The sequence below is a fragment of the Dermacentor andersoni genome, chromosome 3 (assembly GCF_023375885.2).
Source record: "Dermacentor andersoni chromosome 3, qqDerAnde1_hic_scaffold, whole genome shotgun sequence".
Taxonomy (NCBI): domain Eukaryota; kingdom Metazoa; phylum Arthropoda; class Arachnida; order Ixodida; family Ixodidae; genus Dermacentor; species Dermacentor andersoni.
The window spans coordinates 228,556,727-228,577,949 of NC_092816.1; the positions used below are offsets into that span (position 1 = coordinate 228,556,727).

The following is a 21,223-nucleotide window of genomic DNA, read 5'->3' on the forward strand; positions in this document are numbered from 1 at the left end:
CTTAATCACTCCACAAGGCAGCCATTGCAGGTGAAATTAAATACATGCTTTATGAACACCATTTAGTAAATTTTCGAACATTTAGAGCTAATTACTTTGGGGCACATGTTGCAAAGTACTACCTGGACAAACGTAAGTTTGGGCTTGTTGGTATTCCATTTTAGTTTTTTGTGCACCAAAGACAGGGAGAGTTTAGACAGACGTAAATGAAGCACTCCATCCAACAATAGTTTATTTTCACAAGCATCACACATATATAGGGTATTTAACATAACTTGAGAAAAGGATTTAAAATAAAGTGGTTAACCGCAGCTGAATGAAACTAACAACATATGATTTGCCATCATGTGGCTCTCTTTAGAGTATTTTTTATATTCACTTTAGGGCCAAGTGAATTTCGTTGCATTGTAGAGGGGGTTCAGAAATGACCGATCCGATTTTTAGTGGCAACGTACATGCTGCGGGGTGATCTTTTTTTTTTCAGAGTTTAAAGAAAGCTCATGAATATGAAATAAAACCACGACTGCGCTCGTGCACCATCGTATTGCAGCACTCTCAACCGCGCGTCGAGCCTATGGCTTATCAGGGACGAAGGGCACTTCCATTCCGTGTGCCAGCGCCAAAGATGCTGATGCACTGTGAAGCCGATGCCTAGAGCCGCGGCCGCTCACTTCGCCACAATCTGCGCGCACTATCTTTCGCACAAAGTGTGGTTGAGAGCGCTACAATACGATAGCACAAGAGTGCAGTCACGTGGTTTTATTTGATATGTAGCAGGCTTTCTTTAAACACCGAAAAAGTCACCAAGCAGCATATACGTTGCCACAAAAAATGCACAAGAAAGAAAAAGAAAAGACGACAGCAGCATTCTGATTCTGCTTGAAAGAAGTAAAGGGCGAAGCGCGTGGGAACGATGGAAGGCGATGACAGCTGCTACAATTTTGCCTTCGTACACAAATGACCTTGTAGTTGTTTTCGAATTGAACGATGATGTTACAACTTTAAACATTAGGGCTCGAATAACAGCGGATAAATCACACGGGGACAAAACTATATAATGGTAAAAAAACAACCTTGGCTACATTCAAAGAAGATTACGCATGTCCTCTTCAGACGATGACTCTTTTCGCACTGGCCCCGTCTGCTTTCCATCTGTCTACTGACTGTCTATATATATATAGAATTATATAGTTTTGTCCCCGTGTGATTTATCCGCTGTTATTCGAGCCCTAATGTTTAAAGTTGTAACATCATCGTTCAATTCGAAAACAACTACAAGGTCATTTGTGTACTGTCTACTAGACGTTCTTTTTTGATCTCGCACCCTGTACATGCGCATCGCTTCGTGGTTGCAGTATTGAGTGGCCGCGCCTGGCTTCACACTTGTGCACTGTGATTGGTGCGTCAGTACCTGAGAAAGTGCAATCGAAGGCTGTTCCAGTTTACCGGATGTAGATCATACCTTATGTACCTTGTTTGAACCAACCCCAGCAAACTGCAATATATCCAGTGCTCCTCAGGTGCCCATACCCCTGCGTGTTCTCCACAGCAATGCTATTTGGCTGTGAGCAACGTTGAGCAACAGATATGGCTTACTACAATTAGGAAAGCGCGGATATGGTTTTGGCTGTAGGTGCGTCAAGTGGACATAGAAGGCGCACAGTTGAGCTATTTCAATGCTGGCATCCAGGTACGCACTCGAGCTCAATGATGATTGTGTGTGCATATGAAACGCTAAGACAGACTGGGACTTTTATGAAGAAACAACATAAATCTTCAATCCTGGGCGAGGATGTGGAGATAGATATTCTGTCAAAGTTTTTTTTAGATCCACATGCAAGTGTTGGTAGTATGAGTGCTGAAGCAGGAGTGTGATAGTCTTCAGTGCGGAGAGTACTTAAGAAGAGGCAACTTCATCTGTACCACGTGCAGCTGCACAAGATGTTGGAGCCCCGTGATTTCCAACATCAAAAGGACTTTGCAAACTGGACTATAATCAAGAAGGAAGAGGACCCAAGCGTTGTCAACAAAATACTGTGGACCGATGAAGCTACCTTCTTACGTAATGCCGAAGTGAACCCTCAGTGGATTTTTAAGGCACATCATCAATATCAGTGGCCGGTTAATGTGTGGTGTGGACTTTACAGTGGCGCTATCATTGGCCCCATGTTTTTGATAATACGCTTACAGGCGAAAGATATGTCAATGACATCCTTGATGGGGCACTTGAGGATTTTCTGTGCAAAGTTCCATTGGCTAGGATCAAGGATATTTGGTATTAGCATGATGGTGCTCCCGTGCACGGCAGCAGCAAAGCTTTTCTGCAGCAGTGGATCGGAGGGCATGGACCGATTGCTTGGCCGGCACGGTCGCCAGATTTAACTCCCCTTGATTTCTTTCTCTGGGGCTGCGTCAAGGATCAAATATACCAGCCACCAACCATAACATCAGAGAACCTAAAAGAAAAAATAAGAGAAGTCTGCAACTCCGTCCCTGATACCATGATCAGGAACGCCTCGGAAGATGTGCCTATAAGATGCCAAATGTGCATTGCAGCAGATGGTGACCTCTTCGAACACGCATTATAATCAAAGGGTGCTTTTTGCATTGAAGGTGATTAGAAAATCATTCTGGCTTTAAAGCCGCCTCCCCACTCAACCCCATTACACTCCATCGGCAGGCTGCCAGCTCTTGCCCATTTCAAGCATAAAAAAATAAAGCTATGTTCTTCTTCTCTTTCGCCTCCTTAGACGCTTTATTGCTTCGGCACCGCTCGGTCAGCAGTACGCATTTGCGCCGTCATGCGATAAAAGCCGCATGCCCACAGATAGCTACACCAGACATGATGCCCTGTCACAGGCCAGTCTCGCTGCAGTCAATCATCGCACAACCATCGCATGCTTGAAAGCAGTACAATAACAGTGCGCAATCACCTCGTCACGTCGTATTTTTTCATATTCCACAGGCTTTCTTTGGAACGTGGAAGGAAGGACCATGCGAGATATATCGTATTGGAAACAATTTATACAGAGGTTTCTCAAGGTGCTCTATAACTTCGCGTATCACACTTGGGATCTGCAGCCAATACTTGAAAAGTTGATTAAACATAACTAGTCTGTTAGTTAAGGGGAAAATAAAAACTAGCCTGAGTAACTCTAGGAGCAGTGCCAACATTATGCATTTGGTTCAACTCGTGTCCAGAATGCCTTTCATTTTTAAAACTTTGGCTCAAGTTATGTGGGACAACCTGTATATGTATCATGCTGGTTCACCAAACGCAGTGATTGCTGTGTTGAGCAGAGCCATTGGCATCACGCAGAAGGCTAGCGTAGACATATAGTGATTTCAAGCCTACTAGGCTTGAAATGCATGAGAACAATGCTGGTGTATCACAAATATTTGATAGTGCCTGCTGCTTAGATGTTTCATGGTTGCATTAGGTTGGCCGTATTGAGCATGCGCTCTTATGTTTTATGTTTTAGTCCCTACGCCAAGCGATCAGATGGTGAGCACATTTACCATTTCATGCTGGTAATGCAGAGACACCGGTTCTCTTCATTGAATTAAAACTGATACACACAAAATAGTTCACAACACATGCACGTACCACTGCTGAAAATGCACGTCACATGTTTGCGCCACCAAGAAATACTTCTGCGTACTGTAGTTACCGATGCACCGAAAAGCTTCCCTGATGACCTTATATGAACGGACATTGTGTAAATTTCACAAAGTGCAATCTAAAACATCTCAAAATCGTTCCGCAGCATGAGACAGCAATACTTTCAAGCAGTGCCATGCCAGATCGCACAAGCCAAAGAGGAGGAAAGGTAGTCTTGTGACGGGTGCATCGAAGCTAGAAAAAGAGACCATTGTGCGCTTACAAATGGCGTTCAGAACAAGAACCACCGTAGGGTATTTCACAAAGATGACGGCCGTGAATATGCAACGGTCATTCCATGCACTCGCTTTCATTGGCGAGGCGGTTTGTTGGCTTTCTGAGGGTTGTGCGACCGTTTTGAATAGTTCTGCATTGACTCGGTAACGGCAACTTTCTGACACCTGACGACGCTGTACGGATTAGGCCCAACGGGCCAGACAGTTTGGCCAATGGTTCAGTCATGACAAAAATTTGCCACCAGCCAATGTGATAACAGGCCGCAAACCGTTGCCGCTAATATGTTCTTCCTACGGGTGACTCATCAGTGACTGGCTACAAAATCTTGTGTATGGATGAGATTGACAGCCACTGAAGCGGCGTTCAGGTTTACAGTCGACCAGCCGGCAACTACAGCGAGCACGCGGGCCAAGTTTGTATGTGTGCTTACATGTGGGTTGAGAGCTCTCAAGTGCACGAATCTGTGTGCATGAACACTGAACTTGCATATTCGATGTGACCAGCGTGCCTTCTGATGGCTAATCAGACTGATCTTCACACCTGCTTCCGTGCTTTTCACACATGCTGCTGTTGTAGTTCCTTCTGTTCGCGTCGGGGTTTAATCATTTCTACCTGGATGGACCTTGTATCTACACAAAACGAAAGCGGCAATCTTATCTCGCACCATCAGAGCTGTAGCCTTAGAAATGTTTCGCTTATATATTCACTTGATTGACTGGGCATGCGTGTTGGAACAAGGTAACCCCAATGCAGCATACGAGGCATTTTTTCAGAAACTAATAGTGCATTATAATCAAGCATTTCCAATGACTACCAGAAACCAGCGGCCAAAACGAGCAAGAAAGCTATAGGTTGATGCAAGACTAGTGAAAATGACTCAGATGAAAAATAAAATGTACCACGCTTTCGTTGAATCTAGAAATTTAGTGGCACTTTCTGAATTTAAAATATATAGAAATAAATTGACCACTGAGTTAGGGTACGCGAGGGAAGGGTGTTATGAGCAACTGTTTGTGAAGAGAAAAAAAAAAAGACTCTTGGAGGGTGGTGGGAAGAAATACAAAACCTAATGACTAAGAAAAAACAGGCTTCACAGTTATGTATACAAAACCAGTTCAGGCATCTTGTTGAATAAAGAAGCTGCTACTAAGATGAAAGAGTATTTTGTGACAAGTGCAGAAGACAAAAACGATAACAAAACGATACCTTAATCTACGTTAATGAATTCAGCCTTACAAACTCTGTAGTACTAACCCTTGTGACATCAGAGGAAGTTATGCAATTAATATACCAGATCAAGAGTAATGTAGCGGCGGGTTTCAATGAGATTAAGGGGAGATGAGGGCCCTGAAAACTTTATTTGTATTTTTCGACATACATTGCTTAAATTTTGTGTGGAGATATATAGTAGAATGCTGATTTAAAATATGTGTTTAGATTTAAAATATTGTAAGGAAGATAACGAACGTGCGCACTGGGTCAGCAGCATCGGCAGCATCAAGCGCGCAGCAGAAGCTCGAGCTCGGGAACTGCTTGGTGCATCGTAGAACCGGCGGTCGCTACAAACCCCAATAAATCTCCTTTACAAGTGGTGGAGCCGTGCTGGGTAACGTTCCACTCTACCATCCTGGAACTCCGTTCTCGGACGCTACCCTCTGCCATGCCGGACGCCGACCAGCAGACTCTTCCACCGCCACCCGTCCCTTGCCGTGGTACCGTTCGCCAACGAGAGCCTCCCATCTTCAGCGGAACTGACGACAACGACGTTGAAGAGTGGCTGTCGTCCTACGAGCGGGTGAGCGTTCATAACAAATGGAATGACTCAGATAAACTGGCTTACGTATCATTCTATCTAGCGGGCGTGGCCAGTCTCTGGTTCAGAAATCATGAGAGGGATATCCGAACGTGGTCGGTGTTCAAGACTTCGATTACCGAAGTATTTGACCGACCCGCCGTCAGGAAACTCCGAGCCGAGCAGCGTTTGAGTACACGCGCACAGGACACAGGTGAGACATTCACCAGTTATATAGAAGACGTGCTAGATTTGTGCAGGCGCGTGAACGCTGCCATGACGGAAGCAGAAAAGATCAATCACGTCATGAAGGGAATCGATGATGACGCGTTCCAGATGCTTCTGGCCAAGGACTCACACACTGTTGGCGACGTCATCAGCTTGTGCCAGAGCTATGATGAGTTGCGTAAGCAGCGAGCTCTGACAAGGCGACATCCCACACCAAATGCAACGTCACTCTGCAGCCTGACCACCGGCCCAGAACAAGCCTCCCTGATAACCCAAATCAAGGATTTCGTCCGCGAAGAAGTTGCACGACAGCTATCTCTGGTGTCCGTTATTCAGGAGTCTGCCAGCACTTTGCCGCCTCATCTCCGTAACGTGATCTATGAAGAGGTCGCGGAAGCGCTGCCGGCTGTTCACCAGCAAGATGTCGTGACTACACCACTCACTTATGCTACGGTTGCTGCAATGGCCCCTAGCACTGTGCCCGTGCGTCGCTTCCAGCAGCCTGTGCACCGCCCTCCCCCTCCCGTCCCCTGGACCACCACTGCCGTCACTAACCCGTGGCGTACGCCGGACAATCGCCCCATATGCTTCGCCTGTAGGTATCCCGGTCATGTAGCAAGGTTCTGCCGCCGCCGATCGCAGGCGTTCGATGGCGATCGCCACGCGCCCTATGTGCCGCCTGATCCACCTGCGCCTTACGGATCCTTCGACCCATCACCAGCTCGCTCCCAGACTGATCGCCATCCTCGCTTCGAACGCCTCCGGTCACCCTCCCCACGTCGCCGATCGCTTTCCCCTATGCGTCGACGGCCCGTCTCTAACGAAGAGGGAAACTAGACGACGCAGTTCCTGAGGCAAGAACTGTGCAAGTGTCGACATGCCGAAGTCCTCCTCCTTTACATGCTAATGTCATTGATGTGTTTATCGAAGATGTCGCTACAGTCGCCCTCGTCGATACCGGTGCCGCTATTTCAGTTATGGATGCAAGATTTTGCCGTTCGCTTCGTAAAGTGACGACGTCTCTATCGGGATTGTCGCTCCGAACGGCGACTGCTCAACCCATTCGCCCTACCGCTGCTTACAGGACCATACAGGACGTTTTGTACACGATTGAATTCATAGTTCTTTCATCGTGCTCCCACGCCGTTATTCTAGGATGGGATTTTCTCTCACGCCACAACGCCATCATCAACTGCGCTCGGGCTGAGATTGAACTTTTCCACCTTGGTGACCTGGCCTCCGTCGATGCTCATCCTGCCGCTAAAATTGTCGTGAAAGAAGACACCTGTATTTCTCCGTGCTCTTCAGCATTTCTGTAGTATCATATCCGACGGGACGGTCTTCTTCATGCCCTCTCATCACTTTGTTACCCGAAAAGCGCTTCCTTTGCCCTTTGCAGCTCTTGACCTTGCCGCCGATGTCAGCACGATGCCCATTTACAATCAACTTTCATCGCCGCTATCACTGCTCCGCCGCGAATGCCTTGGTTACGTCGAGTCGGTCAATTCAACACGAATTGTCTCAGTCCTCGACGAAGCGCCTGCTACTGCCGTCCATGAACTGACTGCCCTCTCCGTACCCGACTCAACATGCACTGGTGTGTTCAGCCCATTCATCGCCGAAGATCTGACGCATTCGCAGCGATCTCAACTTCTCGCACTCCTTCAGCACTTCCGCCGTTCTTTCGACGTTGCGCAACCATCTCTTGGCCGCGCATCGGCGGTCGAGCATTACATCGACACTGGCTCTCACTCACCGCTGCGACAAAGACCATATCGCGTGTCCACTACGGAACGTCGCGTCATTGCAGACCAGGTCGATGACATGCTCCGTCGAGGCGTCATTCAACCTTCCCAAAGCCCATGGGCCTCTCCCGTGGTCCTCGTTTCAAAAAAAGACGGTTCTATCCGCTTCTGTGTTGATTTTCGACGCTTGAACAAGATCACGCTGAAGGACGTCTACCCATTACCACGCATCGATGATGCTCTGGACTGTTTACAGGGAGCCGAGTTCTTTTCTTCGCTAGATTTTCGGTCAGGCTACTGGCAGGTTCCGATGGCAGAGGCCGATCGCCCGAAAACTGCCTTTGTTACACCAGACGGCTTGTATGAATTCACCGTCATGCCTTTTGGACTTTGCAACGCTCCTGCTACGTTCGAAAGGATGATGGATAATGTTCTACGTGGCCTCAAATGGAAAATCTGTCTTTGCTATCTTGACGATATTGTGGTGTTCGCCCCTGATTTCGCAACGCATCTGCTCCGTCTCCAGCACGTACTCACTTGCTTGACCAACGCCGGGTTGCAACTTAACCTGAAGAAGTGTAGATTTGCTGTTCGTCAGCTCACAATTTTAGGCCATGTCGTGTCAAAGGAGGGCATTCGCCCGGATCCCGAGAAGCTACGTGCTGTTACTGCGTGCTGTTACTATGAAAGAGCTACGCAGTTTTATCGGCCCCTGCTCTTACTTCCGACGATTTGTTCGAAACATTGCGTCAATTATATCGCCTCTCACGCAGATCCTTGGTGGTGCTAGAGATCTCTCATCATGGTCTCCAGAGTGTGATGACGCCGTCGCAACCTTGCGCCGTCTTCTCACGACGCCACCCATTCTTCGTCATTTTGACCCTCAAGTGCCAACCGAAATCCATACCGATGCAAGCGGTGTAGGCCTTGGCGCTGTGTTGGCACAGCGTCAACCTGGCCACACAGAATACGTCGTCGCATACGCGAGTCGCACGTTAACCAAGGCGGAAACCAATTACAGCGTTACAGAAAAGGAGTGTTTGGCCATTGTGTGGGCGCTTGGCAAGTTTCGCCCATATTTATACGGCCGATCATTTGACGTAGTGACCGACCACCACGCACTATGTTGGCTGTCGACGCTCAAAGATCCATCCGGCCGCCTTGCCCGCTGGGCATTGCGAATCCAAGAATATGACATCCGTGTGGTTTACCGTTCCGGCCGAAAGCACTCCTATGCTGACGCGCTATCCCGATCACCGCTTCCCCCGAAGGCCCGTGACGACTCCGCCTGCGAGTGTACATTATCCTCTCTGGACGTTGACACTATCGCTGCTGCACAGCATAATGATCTCTGGAATGCATCTCTGTTCGACCTTCTCTCGTATACGTCGAAAGTTCCAGCGTCACGTACGCTTCGGCGCCAAGTTCCTCATTTTGCGATTCGAGACCAGCTACTATATCGACACAACTATGCCCCAGAGGGACGCACCTGGTTACTCGTCATTCCGAGAACCTTGCGATCAGAGCTCTGCTCCTCGTTCCACGTCGACCCTCAGTGTGGCCACGCGGGAGTCTTCAAAACCTACAAAAGACTTCGACACCGCTATTACTGGCGGGGAATGTACAATTTCGTTCGAACGTTCATCTGCTCTTGTCGTGAGTGCCAACGCCGTAAAGCGCCACCACACAACTCCGCCGGTGAACTCCAGCCTCTGCAATGCCCATCCCGACCCTTTGATCGCATGGGCATAGATCTCTACGGGCCACTTCCATTGACTCCTACTGGCAACAGGTGGATAATCATTGCGGTAGACCACTTAACCCGTTATGCGGAGACCACTGCTCTACCAAATGCTACAGCGCAAGAGGTCGCCAATTTCATACTTCACCGTTTTCTCCTTCGTCATGGAGGTCCACGTGAACTTTTAAGCAACAGAGGCCGCGCCTTCTTATCTGAAGTCATCGAACAACTGCTTGCTGAATGCGCTATTGTTCATCGTAAATGCACTGCTTATCACCCACAGACTAACGGTACCACGAAACGCTTTAATCGAACTCTTGGTGACATGCTCGCCATGTATGTTTCACCTGATCACTCTAATTGGGACCTCGTTCTTCCGTTTGTCACCTATGCCTACAACACCGCGACTCAGGCCACTACCGGATTCTCACCCTTTTACCTTCTTTACGGCCGTCACCCTTCGCACACAATCGACACCATTCTGCCCTACCGGCCAGACCCATCCGAATGCCTGCCGATCTCGAAAGCCGCCAGACACGCCGAGGAATGTCGCCAGCTGGCCCGCCGATTCACCTCGGACGACCAGAACAGTCAAAAAGCCGTTCACGATGCCCAGAACTTGACTCCCACTTTTCTCCCGGGAGCTCTTGTCTGGTTGTTAGTGCCACACCGCACGCCTGGGCTCGCTTCAAAACTCCTTCCAAAGTACGACGGGCAATCCACGTTCTCGAGAGAACATCACCCATGAATTTCCTGGTTGAGCCGCTAACGCCGCTGTCCGACATGCGACGTCGTAACCGCAAAGTCGTTCACGTTCAGCGTCTCAAGCCGTATCACCATTCTACCGTCCTTCTAGAAAACTAAGTCGCCAGGATGGCTCTATTATTTCCGCGGGGCCATTGTAAGGAAGATAACGAACGTGCGCACTGGGTCAGCAGCATCGGCAGCATCAAGCGCGCAGCAGAAGCTCGAGCTCGGGAACTGTTCGGTGCATCGTAGAACCGGCGGTCGCTACAAACCCCAATAAATCTCCTTTACAATATCTCAATTGGAAGAAAAGATATGACAAAACACAATACTCCTAATTAGGTCCTTTCTTACGGACCTTTTCAATAATTTCTCGTTAAAATAAAGTGCTTTTAAGAATATGTAAACATATCCAAAGGCCCAATGCATATCCTAAATCTAAGCAAATACCAATAAAGTAATTGTGATTGTCACAAATAAATAGTATAGTTCACAAAAAAACAATAGGCAGTAATTAGCCTACATTTGATCTAATTAATAATCAATCACATTTAAGAAAAAACAAAAAGCGTTAGGATATAGCCGAGATATTACTAAAAAAATGATACCTAGTTCACTGAAATCAGTTGATTTAAACATCATCAAAACTTCCGTAAGGCAAAAGCACTTGAGGAAAAAAAGAAAGCTGAGAAAATTGCATTTAAAGTTTTGCTGCCACTAGCTCTTTTGTCTATTGAACAAATGGAAAACCTTTGGGCTCTAACATGTTGCCCAGGTGTTGCTGCGCACAAGAACACCAAATTTACCGAAATCAATTCATGGAAACTTTATCAAACGTTTCATAAGGCAAACGGACTTGACGAAAAAAAAAAAACCCAGAAAGTCACTTTCAAGTTTTTGAATGCTCTCACAAGTTCACACAAGACCTGGGCAGTAGTCTTGCGTCCTGTCAGGCTTGTGCTTCTTGGCCATTCCTTTCTTCATCTTTTCAGTCTCTTCATGACCTTTCTTAGACCTGTAAAGCCTTTGTTTATCCTTTTCAAGGCTCCTTTGAATGAGGGAGCTGCCAGGACTATAGCCAAGCTGCACAGCAACAGCCTTGCTGGTTTGTGTCATTCCCTGATTGTAGCGTGACACTGCTTCAGCAACACCCCTTTCCACAGCCAGCAATGAGTCATGTTTGTTTTTGGAGCTTTGGGTCCAGATCACAGAGTGCAGCCACTCAATGGCATTTTGTGCCATGCCATCACTGCAGCACTGTAAGAGGGCCTGGTCACCTAGCCTTGCGAAGACTGGCTCTAGTGCATTGCGAATAAACCTTGGCACAGGGTTTTTATGTGGTGGTGGCTCCTCCTGGTTTGCCAGGGCACGGTTCAAGAAGCACCAGGAGTCATCACCTTCAGGACAATGACTGTGATCAGGGGATTAGTCCGTTGAAGTCATGTGCAACAGTGTGGCCTGCACTGCCTTCTGCATTGCAGGAACGTCATGCCTGTGGCTTCTCAGAGCATACCTATAATAGTTTGTTATCCTTTTTATTTTATCCTGGGTAAATCTCCCTTTCCCACCAAGAGACTCTCCTTGGGCTTTTTTCTTCACCACCAAGGTGCGAAGGGCTGTCCCCATTTGCTTATGGACATGGTTCAGACAGTCTTTTTTTTTTTTTCATTGACTAAGTATCCGTAGATGCTGCCTTGAGACAATGCATGAAAAGTGCGGCTATCGCCATCAGACAGAATCGTTGTGTAGTGCAGCCTACTCTTCTGCAGGGACCGCCTGAACAGGATCAGTGCTGCTTCCGTCTCCATCCGTCCAGCATTGCAGTCGATGTTTTTTTGACACTTGTAGGTCATAGCCAAGTCACCGTAGCCATCATCATCAGGGTCAGGTGCTCCTTGGCAGCCACGGCAATACCGAGGAAGGACAACGTGGTCCAGCACCAGGCCTGTGTAAAGTTGAATAATGCACTCCACTACCATGTTAGAATTGTGGCCACGGGTTTTCCAAGTGCCATAAAAAATGATGTCCACGTTTCCTACAGGGTTGAGGAATTCCTTGTAGAGGGTTCTGACTACTTCCACGCTTTCTGCCTCTGTGGCTGTAGCTACTGTCTGGCAAGCTCGCACCATGGTTTCCATGCGTCCCCTGAAGGTCATGTGGTGAAGGCCCCAGTGGGAGAGGTGGCACAAAAGTCCGCGAGGGCTGTCACTCCTTTTCCTATGCTTTGTATGCCTTTCATTGCCCTGAGGTTGACCTCAAAGGGCGTGATGTTTGATGCTCCGGTGACTCGCGGCGGCGAAAAGTGCCGCTCCGCGAAATCGCAACTTGATCACGTGAGCAGTAGCCTCACTGCTAAGGCCGTACTGTTTCTCATTGCACTTTTTGAGCTCTATAGTAGCCATCCCATACTTGCTGCACATTGTGGACGCGAAAAGCGTCTGCAAAACTTTAATGTCCACAATGACGTACTCCGTGCCACGATCGTCGTCGTCACTCACCGCGCCGACGCCTAAAAGCTCAAACTTCCACTAAGTCGCACACGTTTTTTGTCAAGGAAGACTACATGTTGTTTGCACATTCTTCGCACTCCGCACACTCAACCTCCGTGTAAAATGGCGTGTCGATGCAATGCGCACGCGAGCTTGGTCCACTTGCGAACACCGGCGATGCTGAAGTTGACAATCTCAAGGAGCTTTAAGCAGCTGCGTCGACCTGCAGTGCCGTGGCTTGCGGCAACACCGAAGTTCTCGAGGAGCTTGGAACAGTGGCGCCAATCCATGGTACGACAGCTTGCGATAACACCAAACTTGACGTTCTGGATGAGTTCAGCGCAGCAGCCCCGGGGGAACGCGGTACTGCAGCTTGCGACAACACCAAAGTGGCCGTTCCTGGTGAGCCCGGCGCAGCGGCGTCGATAGGTGGTACTGTGGCTTGCAATGACACTGAAGCTGCTGTAGTTGTTTTCGACGATGCAGTTATCTTGTTCTAAGCACGTCTCCTTTTGCGGACCACTTTCCGCGTGCTTGATTTCAAACGTAAGTCCCATCCCGTCAGAATAACGGCACAAAAACACGCACGCACGCATGCACGGCACGGCAGCCTGGCTAATAAACATAGCAACGAAAGTGCGAGCAAAAAGGAAGTGAATTAACTATGAAAATATTTGGCCTTGGCTGAGCATGCCACTTCAAGCGTCCACGCAATCGACTGGGGGAAGGCACGCGTCCTTGCCAGGGAAAAAGGGCTATCTCGACGCCTTTATCTTGAGTCCCTCATGATCCAGACTACGCCACACACTCTGAACAGGAGTGATGGCAATCTGCCGTCAGTGTATGCGCGCTGCCTGCGTCACGTGTTCTAGACTATATAAGCGAGCTGCTCGAGCACTTTCGTTTATTTTACCTGTGAACAAGGCTCCCGTGTGGGAGCCGAAACGTCTTGTTTTCTTTTAAGTCTTTATTTGGTCGGCGAAGTGCCCCGGGTTTTTTACCTTTTAACCATGAAAAGAGGCTGTGAGGTGCGAAACATTGCACAACAAAGAGGAGCCTGGGGCGCACGCAGACGATGCAAAGGCACCATGCCGTCACCGTCAGCATGCGGCCGCACCAGCTCGAGAAGGAGAGGAGGCGCGCGCCAGGGCCAATCAGAGGGCTGCGCCTCGGAGAAGCGCGCGCTTCGCCCAATCAGCATCGCTCTTTTTTAATTTCACCCTTCGAAAACGTCCCGGATGCAATCATCCCAGAATGCCTTCATCGTGTTGAAAGGCGCCAAAATGAAGTACGGGAAACCAGCTTTCCCTGCATCAGTGCCCTGATATAATATAGCCACAGTTCACCCTGCTTTTAAAGGAGGTGCTAAGTGACAATTCAATAACTAAAGACCGATCTCCATTCTTCCAGTTTGATCTACAGTATTTGAGAACGCACTAACCACTTGATTGCACAAATTCTTTACTGAGTACAATGCGATCAGTGAAGCACAGTATGGCTTCCAGAAAAATAAATCCTGTTAAGCAGCCTTCCTGAATATAAACAATTAATTAAAAACATTGAACATAGGCTCTACACATTGGGTTTGTTTGTAGCTTTTAGGAAGGCATTGATCCGGTATGAGATGAAGTCCTCATGTACAAACTTAGCAACTACGGCATGCGTGGAGTGGTTCTTGAGAAGGGAACGCAGTTCTTTGAGGCGAAAAAAAAAAAACGTTTTGAAAATGTCATTTTCAATACTTACGCCTACTATTCCTTAAGTTCACCAAGTTTCCCATCTCGCGAAAGAGTATTTTGCCTGCAATATCAATTTATAACATCACCGTGAGCTGAATTCAGCACAAAAACAACCCTTTTTGTCGCAGTGCATAGCTCTTGTTCTACGTGCGCAGTCACAGCCATTTTGTTCTCATTGAAAAGAGGAGCCAATGAGAACAAGATTTCCTTCAATTTCCGGCCAAAAGTGACTCTGCCGGCTCACCAGTGATGTTGAAATCTGGGAAGAAAATAAAGTCCACACGCACGATCCCATTCGTTGATTAGCGCACGTGATCAGAAACGCATGCTCGTAGGTTTGTGACAATTAGGTTGTGGGGTTTTACGTGCCAAAACCACTTTCTGATTATGAGGCACGCCGTAGTGGGGGACTCCGGAAATTTCGACCACCTGGGGTTCTTTAACGTGCACCTAAATCTAAGTACACGGGTGTTTTCGCATTTCGCCCCCATCGAAATGCGGCCGCCGTGGCCGGGATTCGATCCCGCGACCTCGTGCTCAGCAGCCCAACACCATAGCCACTGAGCAACCACGGCGGGTGTTTGTGACAAGTGCGCAATGACGTCCGATCCACCGGGGAATTTCTCCACGAGGCACAAGTTCGGCAAAAAAAAGAAGCAATCAGCTTGAAACTTCAAAAGCGTTTCATTCCTTCAGAAAACATTCATTATAGTCCGCTGTCAACCGCAAGTGATGCCGAAGCCGTAGACGATACCGAAGTAGGCCTACCCAGCTCACGACCGAGTGGAAGTGTCCCGGACAGTGGCCGCATTCAGCATGACACTGCAGATTTGCTGCAGAGAGAGATTAATGCCCCAAAAAAACTTCCAACTTCTTGCTTAAACGCCAGCAACAAAGCGGAAGTTGGATTTCCCCACTCACACCAACGACGTTGCAGCCGCACCAAGGCAGGCTTCGCTATCATCAGTTTGGACGCACTGCTGTCATTTGCTAAGTGCAAGGTGTGCGGCAGTAGCATTACAGTAGGCAAAAGTGAACAAGAATATGGCCTCACGTGCGTGTGCTGCGATGATGTCATGTCGGCGTGGAGCTCGCCCCATGTGAAAGGCAACCAGCAGAAGAGCAACCTATTCGTTGTCAACGTTCTTGCCAGGCGCGCGATGCAATTGGCGAACGGTGCTAAACAATGTTTTTGCCACATTTGGGTGGCCATAGTAAGAGCAACTACATTCCTGGTGGTTTGTAGCCACTTTCACTGCAAAATATTGCAAAACTTTCTCTGCACTTTTGATTAAAAGTGAATGTATTTCTTTTTTCCTGTTTTCTCAAAACACCGATTTTTGACTTCTTGCTGATTTGCTGCAGTGATATTTCTGCCTTCAAGGCAGGTAGAGCCATAATTGTTGTTGTGGTTAGTAGCTGAGTGTGCAAAGCACACAATGGTAGCAACAGATATTGAAATTTATACTTTGAAATTTTTCAGTTCCGCTTTAGATCAGACAGCATGGAACCCACTTTTGGAACAGTGAAGATTGAACTGCTAGAGAATTACTAATATTTGTTATATCAAAGTATTCCTACCATTGGGTTCCTTACGTTTTCTCAGGGTGTGTACCAAGTTGACATTTCCAAATGCCCTGAGTGACGCAGAACTATAAAGAGTAGTGTTTATGTTATTCAAAAAGAGAATAGAAAGGAGGGGTTAGTAAAATGCCCAGCAAATGAAATGTCTACGAAAAAAATTGCAATCGAGTCGGACATCCTGAAATACGAATAAAAAGGAGATGCATACAGAAGCAAATATTCTCGAATATGAGCTATTTCTATCAACTGACAACAAACTTAGTGGTATGAGGCCCGAACTTTGTCACAATTGAGATTCTCTCTCAACAGTTCGTAAGTCAACCTCAACTGTCCTGACATACTCTCAGCATGTGCACAATGCCTCAGTGTTGTGTTTCACTTCTTTAAAGAGCTTATTTTGGTTTAGATGAGGGACACCTACATCTTGGCATCAGCCAACACTTTTTTTTTTGAGCTCAAGCTCTTTCAAAACGGCGGCAGCACGCAATACGTAGGTTCTTTCTGTTCTTGTCCTTCTCCTGCCACTCGTTTGCCCCACGAACCATTTGAAGCATCTTCTTGTTCAGTTGCACAGTCCAAGTCCGATTTTTCGAACTCCCTAGGGGCCGCGAAAACGTCCGGAAAATCAGCCAGTTGAAAAAAATAAATGCATGTCATTTACAGCCCTTAAGGGCTCAAACTGCCACAGGCGCATTCGAAAACGCTCTGAAGGCCTGTCGGTATTAGGCATATCGGTGTTTGTACTGTAACAGGAGATACCGGATGCACACGTGCATAATTAAGGAATACATACTGTGTCCCGTGGTAATAGCCCCTTCCCACTCTCGTTATGCTTCACTGCATTACTTTTGCATATGCTTCGCAAAGTAACTTTTCTGTACAGAGGCAAGGCTGACTTCCAGGAACCAACATTATGCAACGCACCGTGCTTTCCAACCTTCTAAGCCAATCGCGAGGACCACAAAGGTGCAGTCAGTACCATTGTTGACAGCACCGAATTCTTTCAATGAAAAACACGGCACCCAATGGCAAGAAGCTTAATAGCGGACATCGAAACAGCTAGGTCTAGCGTTGCTGCAGTGGTGGCTACAGCTGCCAGCGGATCTGCGTGTGAGAGCGCCGGTTCGAGGCGGCGAGGTAATCAAAACAGCAGCGATGGTGGCTTTGATTAGTGCCATTTCGGACCTGCAGTCACGACAAAAAGTCCAGAAAATTGGATGGCGAAGGGTTCTTGTGTCCGAAATTTCAAATGTTCTGATACATAGACTCTATGGGGTATGTGATGGTGCCGCGAAGCCATCCAAATTATCGGGCATCCGGAAAGTCGGGTCGTTGACTGTACACTGGAAACTCCTCCAGCCGACGACAGGGCATCAAAGACGATTCATTACGATTCCTGTCTGTTACTCGAGCCAGCATTACCATGACTTTCAACCCTTCCAACAAAATTACCGCTAATTTTCCCTGATAGAGGCACCAATTCCCCGAGTTTTCCCTGAGTTTTTCCAGACTACTCAAAATCCCTGAGAATTTCCGGTTTTCCCGGTTGGTAGACACCCTGTTTCTAGTACCTAGGCATGTGTCAATATGAATTTTTGTAGCGTGATTATTTTTTTATTGTTTCTGCAAATGATGAGCAATAAATTTCATTTACCTTCAGAACTAGATGGCCCATTGGAAAAAGAATTACATATTTGAAATCACAAAAATCTTAATAAGACTGGAATGTTTCATTATTATTAATGAAAAAATGATGAACATTATTTTAATAGCAGTGTCCCCCCTTAAGTTTATAAAATGCTATCTCACAAACCGCCAGCAATGCGTTAGCATAAATAACAGCGCGTCTGCTTATGCAACTACAAGCAGAGGAGTACCGCAGGGGTTAATACTCGCCCTTCTGTTGTTTATAATATATATAAATGATCTCAGCGACATCCAATGTTCTCCCAATCTAATAATGTATGCAGATGACACTAATATTTTTTTTCAGCGGTACATCCATTAAAGAGCTTGAGCACCAAGTGAATAATTACTTGAATAACCTGGCAGGTTAGCTTAGTTCAAATAAATAGCAATTAAATGTTAAACAACAGAACTTAGTAGAATTGTTGGATGCTTGTACAAACTCAGCCCAGTCTTACCAAAATGGTTACAGAATTTATTATATTATGCTCTGTTCCATTCTAGAGTAAGATGCTGTATTTTGGTATGGGTTCAACCACACAAACTATTTATCAAAGGCTAGTAATTCTGCAGAAAAGAGTTCTTGAGCATTTGAACAATATTATGGCCTTATCAGGGACTTGAAAACTAAACCGCTTTTTTAACATATTCAATGCTAAAAGTAACGTAACTATACTAGTTCAAGCTTTTACAATGGGTAATGCGAAAGAAGCCTGGATGTTTTCAGAGTACATCAGCGGGTACAATGAACAACATACATCAGCAACGAAAAAACAAAACACACCAACACTGAGGACAAACTATGATAAATAACACACAGAGTACCAAGTACCACCATTGCTAAATTGCTTACATGGTCTCATAGATTCTGATCACATACATTCTAGTACCATGGTCAAGTCTATTCTAACACATAATGATATTGAGTTTGCTTGAACAATGAAATGTCTTGGTCTTGTCATACTTTGTCATTTCACATTGTGTGATACAATGTTTTTTTTTCTTCACCTGATGTACACGTCTCTGTTAACTTAGTTGTGTTAATGTTGACAATGTACAAGACCTGGGTCATAGTTTTCTTTTGCTTTTCTTTTTCAATCTCTTTTTTTCTGCTGTGAAAAATGCATTTGCTCGAAATGATTAGAGGTACAATATTTTGTCATGTACATCGACCTGCGTGCCAAACTGTAAGAGGAGCAGAAGCCTTTTGTCAGGCTATGTAGCTTTCAGCCTCTGCTCCTGTAAGCAGGCCAGACAAATAAACTTCCAACGAGTACAGATAGTGCGCCATGCGAATGCTGTGCGCGTCAAGGCACCAACTGAGTCCATTCACATTAAATTACCGATATTAGAAAAATAGAATATTTGTGTATTTGCAAACCCCTACTATGTAGTAGTTACTTGATTCTAATGCACACATTTTTTTTTTCATGACAATTGGGCCAAAATTGGTTGTGCGGTGCAATTCGATGTGAAAATAAAATTGCCTACGCGACATCTGCATGCTTTACTGCATAACATAGATGTACTGTGGCAGAGCTAAGAAATTGTGTGGTAAAGTTGACTTTAAACTGGCTGCCATTGGGCAACACATGTTGGACCCTTGCCCATTTTGCTGGCTGAAAAACCGGGTTTGCATTAGATTTATACTTCGTTTAGGAGCTTTAATGTCATTTCTATTTCAGTTTTGTACTTTGTATGCACGGAAAGTGGGTGCTGGTTTGGTTCAGGGGCATGTTGTGCATACTGCCAAATGAATCAGTGGAGTTTCTCGGCGTTTCTTCTGCATCTTGTTTAATTCAACCCGCAGGATAATTCCATCAGCTTTATCGCGATGGACAGTCCAGTCACATTTCTGCCACTGGTGTAGCCGTGAGATTTCGTATAAAGTCCAGGGACAATAAAATCGTCGCCACAAGCTGTATGCTGTTTGTCAGTGAAAGCGTGCGAGGGTGAGCTGGCGAATGCGGCTCAATCTTGCCTACATGAACGACGAAGGTGGGCCGGAAGTTCACCCTTTCCTGTAGAGTGTGTTGGGTGAGGCGAGGGAGGGGAGACGTTCTTCTCTGGCCGCTGCTGCTTACCACACGTCTGTGCAGGCTGGTGTATATTGCAAGTGATACACGACGTGGCCATAGTGCATGCTCACGCGGGCATCATCATCAAAGCGATCTGCGATCTGCGATGTTTGCAGAGTGCGAATAGTGCCGGCAGCTTCGTATGCGCTGCGCTTTCGACATTTCATTTGCGTTGAAGCGAGAGATGCACAAGGGTCAATTCGCTCGCTGCTGCTGCCGTGATTCTTCCTTCCAGCGTTTTGACAGTGAGTTTCCACGGTCATCGAGCAAGATGTGTTTACCTGTGAGCGCATGACAACGTGCTTGTTAATTTAGTTAGTAAGCAAATGATTACAAGCTTACACGGCCAATAAAACTACTATTCTTACTTCGTATAGCTATCCACTAATTTGCTGTGGTAATCGATGCTTTGCCTTTCGGGCAAAACTGAAAATTTTGTCGGTTCCATCAGAGTCAAATTAATGGAGTTCGAGTGCACGTGATGGACTTCCAGCTCTGTTGCAAAGGAATCAATACCAGCATGTACAGCTAGCACTCAGTCTTCCCTTGAACGATGCCACCATCTGTTGGGCAAGCGCTATGTGCAGATAAGTGCCCTTGTGATTAAGGGGAGACGCGGGTCTTGAAATGACAAAAAATAGCAAAAAAAGACGAGTTTTGGAAAAGTGCGTTTTCACTATGTTTATACATTCAAGAATCCCTCTGCGAAATCTAGAACCTAAATTTAATCGGAAAATAATAATAAAAAAAACACTTATGTGGGCCAGGGTGGCCGCGGAATTAGCAAAAAATTGCCAAAAATGTTCGAACTTCGCGCCGTCGTCATTTGCAAGCGCGTTGGCCGGCGGCCGCGATTTTGAGCTTGTTTGGAAGCTGCTTTCTTTGTGCGTATTTTGCGGCGGTTCAAAATGGCGTAGGTGAGGAAGAACCGATGCTATCGCGTCATTTCTGAAGGATGCGCCTGTGCCGCTGATTGGCCAAAGCATGCACGCCCCCTGCGCGCCTCGCTCCTATTGGTCTGGCGCCGTTTGAGTGCCGATTCCCGCGTGCCCGACAGGCTGGTCGCTCTCGTGCGCGCTGCGTGTTTGTCTCTGTGGTTTCATTGTGCCACTGTGAACGTTTGTTCAGCTGCTCGCTTTTCGACAACATTCGATAAAGTGTCTTTTTCGCTGCCCGTATGGTGGCAGGAGATCGTCATCTGAAGACTACTACGCGTCAAGCGTTCAGCAAGGCGCGAAGGCGGCCGTGGAATGCACGACAGAAGACGGATAAGCCTGTCATGCACCCGGAGTTGCCAGCTGCTAGTCTGCCTGAAGATTCTGCCGGATTGAGTTCCGAGCTGCAACCCGGTATGTCTAGCATCAACACTTCGTCCACCCACGCCTCGCGTGTTGGCACAGACCGTGTAACACCGTTTTCTTCCCGACCGAAGAAAGAAGCAAGTGTGCCGTGATCGCCGATAAGGTGAAAACGCGCCTGGCGTTGCAGTCTGCAAC

The 21,223-nt window shown here is 47.0% G+C and overlaps 1 protein-coding gene across 1 annotated transcript in view; it reads right to left on the bottom strand.

Annotated features, from left to right (window-relative positions):
• Positions 1 to 21,223, bottom strand: part of Spx (Spliceosomal protein on the X) — a 195,325-nt gene that overhangs the window by 118,709 nt on the left and 55,393 nt on the right. The window lies entirely within an intron of this gene.